Here is a 7,145-nt window from a genome sequence, read left to right as displayed (position 1 = left end):
TCAATGTGTGCTCAGTACATTTTCTACTTCCTTTCCCTTCCACTCTGTCTCGGTGCAAGCCCAACTTCTGTGACAGGACGGAATGGGGTCTGCTCTGTTATTGTCCTTGTTGACTTGGAAGACTTGAATTGTTATGCCTTAGTGTCTTTCTCTCTAGACATCCCTACTCCTTCCCAGATTCAGGCTCATGCTCATTGGCTTGAATTATCACAGGTTTTGGGATCACACACATGGAGGTGATGAGGGGCTGGGCCCCTTGGAGTGTCCTGAAAAGAAGCTCTGAGGATGTCTATATGCTGCAAGGTTTGTGAAGGTTTGTGAAGGTTTAGGGTGTAGGTTTGCTCGCTAAGCTGTAGGTTTGATATCCAGACGTTTCATTACCTGGCTAGATAACATCATCAGTGGCGACCTCCAAGTGAAGCGAAACTGTTGTCTCCTGCTTTCTATTTATATGTTTGTTCTGGATGGGGTTCCTGGGGTTTGTGGTGATGTCATTTCCTGTTCGTTTTCTAAGGGGTTGATAGATGGTATCTAGATCTATGTGTTTGTTTATGGCATTGTGGATGGAGTGCCAGGCCTCTAGGAATTCTCTGGCATGTCTTTGCTTAGCCTGTCCCAGGATAGATGTGTTGTCCCAGTCAAATTGGTGGTTTTTTTTCATCCGTGTGTAGGGCTACGAGGGAGAGAGGGTCATGTCTTTTTGTGGCTAGCTGGTGTTCGTGTATCCTGGTGGCTAACTTTCTTCCTGTTTGTCCTACGTAGTGTCTGTGGCAGTCCTTGCATGGAATTTTGTAGACGACGTTGGTTTTGTCCATGGGTTGTACTGGGTCTTTTAAGTTTGTTAGTTTATATGTCTATATGCTGTTCCTCCTCTTCCTGGGAGTGTGTTCTACCACCAGCTTGTCTCCCGGAGGAGGTGGGGCATCTGAAGTAAGGTTGAGATTCCTCATACTACTCTCACCTTGCTATTGATGCTGACCACCCTTGACATGAGCAATGTGCAGCTCTAAACACCTTTGGCAGCCACTGAGATTCCTGCTGGAGCTGAATCTTCAAGGAGGCTCCCACCCTTTCCAAGGGTTAACTGGGTTCATAGTCATAGAGCCATAGCCATAGATTCACATATTGCTTTAAAAAGGTTAATTTGTCCTTTGATTTTTTTCAAGCGAGGTCGTAAAGACAGAGGTGCTGAAATGTCTATTTTAACAATGGCAGGGGAGGATCTACCACAGGGGTAGGAATGTCAAAAGACTCCTCCACCCTCGATGCAACCTATTGAGTGGCTTTGGACACCTATCACTGCGGCCACGAACTGGGGCCATGTCTTCTGCCTGGAGCTGAGAAAATGCCAAGTCCCTGGCTTGGAGTGATAGAGACCCCGGCGGCCTCCTTGCCAATGCATCCTGTGAAGGTTCAGAGGTTTCCTCTTCATAGGTAAAGGTGGAGCTGAGGGGTTCAAGCTGTGGAGTATAACTTGTGGAAGACCCCTAGGTGATGCCAGTGCCTACACAAGAGAAATTAGATGGCAAAAATCAACACAACCTATGCAGAGCAAGAACAAGTTAATGTTAGTGATATTTGGAAGTGAGCATAGCACTACGGAGCTCAGTCTGTCATGATCTTATTGCTGTCTTCCCATTAACCCATGAGTGGGCCTGATCTCCCCGGCCATCTCTAAAAACTTGCCTGAAGTCTATGCCTTTGTTGGACTTCTTGGCTCGGTTGTGGTTCAGATTTTTCTGCAATAAGACAAAAGAGAAGAATTGAGTGTGATGGAAGCAGATGTAAGATTGTAATCATTCATAGCCATAGAGTCATAACCATAGATTTACACAGATGGAAACAGATGCTTCAGTTCAACTCATCAATACCGAACAAGTTTCCCTAAACTAAAGTAGTCCTGCTCGCCTGTGCTTGGCCCACATTTCTCTAAACCTTTCCTATTCATTAGCTTATCCAAATATCTTTTAAATGTTGCAACTATACCTGCATGATATTGAGGCTAAAGGCAATGTCTAGAGAAATTGTTAGCATCTGATCTGCCCACATTCTTCAACATTTAAACACAATCAATGGGAAAGTGAATAAAATCAGAGATGATTCCATGTTGCCCTCAAGATGACTATAGTGGTGAAGAGGCTGTTTTTGAATATGCATGTGCAAAGAAGAAGTGGAAAGGGCTGGAATAGTTCTCTTTAAGGTTCATTTTGAGCAGCTGTGTGGTGTAGAATCTGTTCTTTGGGCTGCTCCTAGGAGGACATACCTATTTCATGATCATCAGCAGGGAGAGAGCCATCAACTTGGTGAAAGATGCTCAATGATCTGCCTGGAATTTGCTGGTGCAAGGCTTTGCCCTTTTTTCTTTCTTGGTACAGAAATTATATTTAGCGCTGTTAACAATTAACAGAGCAACATCTGTTTAAAATCTAATTCGCTTTGTCAGTGACCTCTCAGCTGTTGAATGGCTTAGCACATTCCACAATCAGGATTAAGTGATTATAACCAAAGCCCAAAACCCCATCAATGGCTCTGACCGCATCCTCGTGACAATGGGGACTAATAAAGGCAAACTTCTTGGATTGACCAGTGTTCTTATCCTTAGCCAGAAAGATCCTAGAAATGGAACCAAATATCCTAACCAGTTCCTGCCGGTCGCTCTCTTGTGTGTCCTCTGAAAACTTAGTGGCACAGATTGTGGCATTGTCATCCATTTTGCCATCTGTCTGCATTGTCTCTCCATGCCAGTTAGCTCCATCTTGTAAACTGCAGAGGTTCACGTTCTGTGCCCTTTTCTTTCTCAGACATTGTAAGATGAAACTGCTCAGCCAATTCTTTCTCCATTGGTCCCAGGATGTTTTTGTATGGACAATGAATTATCCAGTGGCTCCCTCATACAGATTTGACACAATTCAATCTTCCCGTCTTTCAGTTTGGTCATGGGTCATTTTCCTCTGATTTAATCAAATCTGCTTGGCTGGCTCTGAAGGTCATGTCCTTAACATCAGTGACCATTGTTATGCTGACATTCAGACCTGGGACAGTCATATTTTGAGATTCAAATTTTTTTCCAGTTTTTTTGTCTGACCACTGCTTTTGAAGCTTTTTTTGTTTCAATTCTGAATGTATGGATAATCTTCAGTTCCCACCTTCGCCAATTTTGTACTCAATGATAGTTTTGATATTCCCTTTGATCAGTTATCCTTGTGTGTGTTATAGATTGCTACATTCCAAGGTCCAGACTTACCTGCTGTGGGATGTTCTAAAGTATGGGCCAGTTGCCATAGATCCACAATGAGGATAAATCGTCATGTAAGGCCATTCAACCATCAAGGGGCTGGTAATTGTAGAACCCCTCAGTCTATGTGCCTTATAAAAAGTGGACCTTGTAAATAAAAGATATTAAAATGTGCATTGTATGTGAAACATTGCGTATCAAGAACTTGTTGCACTTTCTGTTGTTTTGACTTTGAAAGCGTTGCCCTTAGGCTGTATTACTGACGTGGAAAGTATTTTATAGTTGTGTCTATTGTATTTGTATCTAATGGTAAGTGCTGTATGGGGACAAGTTGAATTTTCTTACAAATGTTGTAATATTCAAGTTGAAAACTTGTATATTTTAATATTCAAGTTGAGAAAAGACAGATCTACGTCATTGTGGGGAAAAGCCATACTATAGAATTTTAGCATCTTACAGCACACCAGGAGGTCATTGGCCCTGTTGTCCCTTTATTTGGTCTTTGAAAGAGCTGTCCAATTAATTCCACTGTTCAACTTGACCCCAGATCCATGTAAAAAAACCTCTTTAAGTGTTTGTGCAATGACCCTTGTCATAGTTATATATGGAAACTATTTCCTCTCCCTTGTAGGTAACGTATTTCAAATCCTAACAACCCACAGATTGAAGCCATTTCTTTACAAATAGTCCTCTGCAAATTATTTCAAATCTATAAATAGTTTCTTCTGACTAGCTCAATCAAAACTCCTGAAAATATTATTAGGTCTCCTCTTTGGTCTTCCCTTCAAAACCTCAACTGTAAGCAGAAAAATGCTATATATTCTAATGTCTCCACATTAGTGTACACTCTTACCCTGGTGTCATTCTAGAAAATGAGTGAGATGTAATGTCATGGTAATGGTAATGTTACTGGATGAGTAATTTATTGGTTTAACCTAATATCATGGGGCATAAGCTCAAGTCCCAGCATGAGATTTGGTGGAATTTTAAATTCATTTATTAAAATATCTGGAATGTAAAACTACTAACAATAACCATAACAAGTATGGTTAATTGTTATTTTAAAAACACCTTTGGGCCAGGAAATCTGCTATCCTTACCTGGTCAAGCTTACATGTGACTCCAGGCACAGAGCAATATGGTTGACTCTTAACTATCCTGTGAAATAACTTCACGTTCAATGGGCAACAAACATTGATTTTATCAGTGATGCCAATATACCACGGAGGAATAAAATAAAAATTCCTCTGTACCTTCTTTCAGGCTAGTGCAATCTGTATCTAATTTAGACTTAAGCTGCATAATGAAACATGCAATTACTGATTGTAATACATATGAATTGTAGTACAATTGTAGACAAATCAGCAAAACTCTCACAAATGTTGCTGCAAAATTTGCTCTGCAGTACTCGGAGAGGTGTTTGACTTTTAAGGGATTGATAGACCGCCAGAGCGTTTTACAAAGGTTCAGCATAACTTTGTTGCTCCAGGTTTGTTGTTGCATATGGACACAAACCACAAGGAGTACGTGAGGAGTCGCAAATGGCTCTGAATATTGTGTAATCATCAGCAAAACCTCCCACTTCTGACCTTACGATGGAGAGAATATCATTGATAACACAAAAACACGGTCAATTGCAATGATGAAATAAGAACTTTACAAATGGATACAGGTAGATTAGGAGAGTGGGCCAAAATGTGGCATATAGAGTTTAATGTGAATTAGTGTGAGGTCATGCATTTTGGTTGGAAAAATGAAAACACAACCTATTATCTAAACGAGGAGAAATTTTAGGGTGCTCTGGTACAGAGGGAACAGGCCAGAAAACTAGCATGCAAGTACAGCAGATAATAAAAACGCGAGTGTTATATTGGTTTTTATAGCTAAAGGGATAGAATATGAAGGTAAGGATATTGTAGCAACTATTCAAGGCATTGGTGAGACCACACCCTGAGTATTGTGCAAAGTTTTGGTCCCCTTATTTGAGGAAAGATGTAATGGCGTTGGAGGCAGCTCAGAGGAGGTTCACTAGATTGATCCCAGAGATGAGGGGTTTGTTGTATGAAGAAAGATTGAACAGTTTAGGCCTATACTCTCTGAAATTTAGAAGAATCAGGGGAGATCAAATTGAGGTATTCAAGATGATAAAATTTATGGATAAAATAGACATGGAGTGGATGCTTCCTCTTGTGGGGCATTCTAGGATGAAGATCATAGTCTTAGGATAAAAGAAAGCAAACTTAAAACAGACTTGAGGAGAAACTGCTTCTCCCAAAGAGTTATGAATCTGTGGAATTCTCTATCCCAAAGTGCGGTGGATGCTGGGATGGCGAATAATTTTAAGGAGAAGTTAGATAGATTTTTAATTGGTAATGGATTGAAGGGTTATGGGAAGAAGGCAAGAAATGAGGGTGAGGAGCACATCAGCCTTGATCGAATGGCGGAGCAAACTCGATGGGCTGAATGGCCTAATTCTGCTCATATATCTTTTGAACTTATAAACATAAAGCAGTTGAAGATGACTGGGTCAAGGGGTCTCCTGCAGAAATATTCTTCTGCTGAGATAATGGACAACCAACAACTAAAACCATCTTTCTTTGGACCAGGTATGACTCCAACCAATGGAGGCATTTTTTTCCCTCTGATTCTCATTGACTCCACTTTTGCTAGGGCTCACTGATGCCACACTCTGTTGAATGTTGCCTTGGTGTCAAAGGCAGTAACATTGGCCTCACTGCTGGTGTTCAGTTATTTTGTCTGTGTTTGGAGAAGATTATAATGAAATCAGGAGCTTAGTGGTCCTGGCAGACTCCAAACTGAGTGTCACTGAGCAGGTTATTCTGTTGCAAGGGACATTGAGAGCACTATCAACCAATCCCTGCATCAATTTTGCTGATGTTCAAGAATAGACTGATGGGATGGTATGGTCAAGTTGTATTTTGATGTACAGAGTAAGTAAATGACAGGATTTAGACATGAGCACTACTAGTTACACGAGGTCTCAAATCCTCTAGAAATTTCATTGCGGTACCACCACCTTGTCTGATCTTCCATTCAGTCACCTCTGCCTATGTTGTCTTACACATGTTGCCTTCCATTCATATAGTTCCTGGTTCTCGGGTGCCGAGCCTATCCCTCCACCATGCCTCACCTGTTCCCTACAATTGGCTGGCTGCAGGCTGCATATTGGATGTGTCTTTATAAAATCCTCTTTTGTCTTTGCTGCCTGCCTATACAGCCATGCCATCCACCTCTTGTCCTGACCTTGGTAACTTCCTCACTGGGAACAAATTTCCACTTAATGCCTTTCTTGATCAAGATGTGGAGGTGCCGGTGTTGGACTATAACCTGATGTTGTGCGATTTTTAACTTTCATGATCAAAACTTTGATATCTCTTCTTCCCTCAGAACTCATCCCATATTTACTTTCAAAAGGAGACTTCTCCCAACTGACCCACCAATGCAGGCTGAATGGTATTAATTAAAATCAGAAAATTGTGGTGTGTGTAGATTCACAAGACATATGTTGGCTATATGCATTTTGCTTTTCAGCAGGCTTCTGTGCCTGCAATGGTTACTTGGAAAATTGTGATACTGTGTTTCATGTGAAATGTTTGGTGATAATAGCTGTAGGGAATATGTCCAAGTCACTTTCATAAGATAATCATTAATCTGCCCATGACATGCAATTTTCATGATGTGCTGTTTTCTCTTGTGAATCTTTAATCTGGTTCTTTTAGACAATGGATGAGGTCAAGCGATTATACTGAAGTGATTGTTTTTCTGTGAGACGGTTTATTTGCTCAAGCCTTGTAACAATTTAAGCTGCAAGGTAGCATAAAGTGCCAAAGAAATTTTGTGTCGTTATAACAACAGGCAGTAGGATATGATGGCTTTTTAGCACTGCTAC

At 41.0% G+C, this 7,145-nt stretch overlaps 1 pseudogene; it reads right to left on the bottom strand.

The window, feature by feature from the left end:
• Positions 1-2,450: 2,450 nt before the first annotated feature.
• The window catches only part of LOC122563390 (eukaryotic translation initiation factor 3 subunit G pseudogene), a 107,800-nt pseudogene continuing 103,105 nt past the window's right edge, over positions 2,451-7,145 (bottom strand).

This window comes from Chiloscyllium plagiosum, unplaced genomic scaffold, assembly GCF_037043375.1.
Source record: "Chiloscyllium plagiosum isolate Xiang-an unplaced genomic scaffold, Cpla_swu_hap1 HiC_scaffold_30, whole genome shotgun sequence".
In the NCBI taxonomy this organism is placed as follows: Eukaryota; Metazoa; Chordata; class Chondrichthyes; order Orectolobiformes; family Hemiscylliidae; genus Chiloscyllium; species Chiloscyllium plagiosum.
This window is presented reverse-complemented; position numbering and strand designations above follow the sequence as displayed.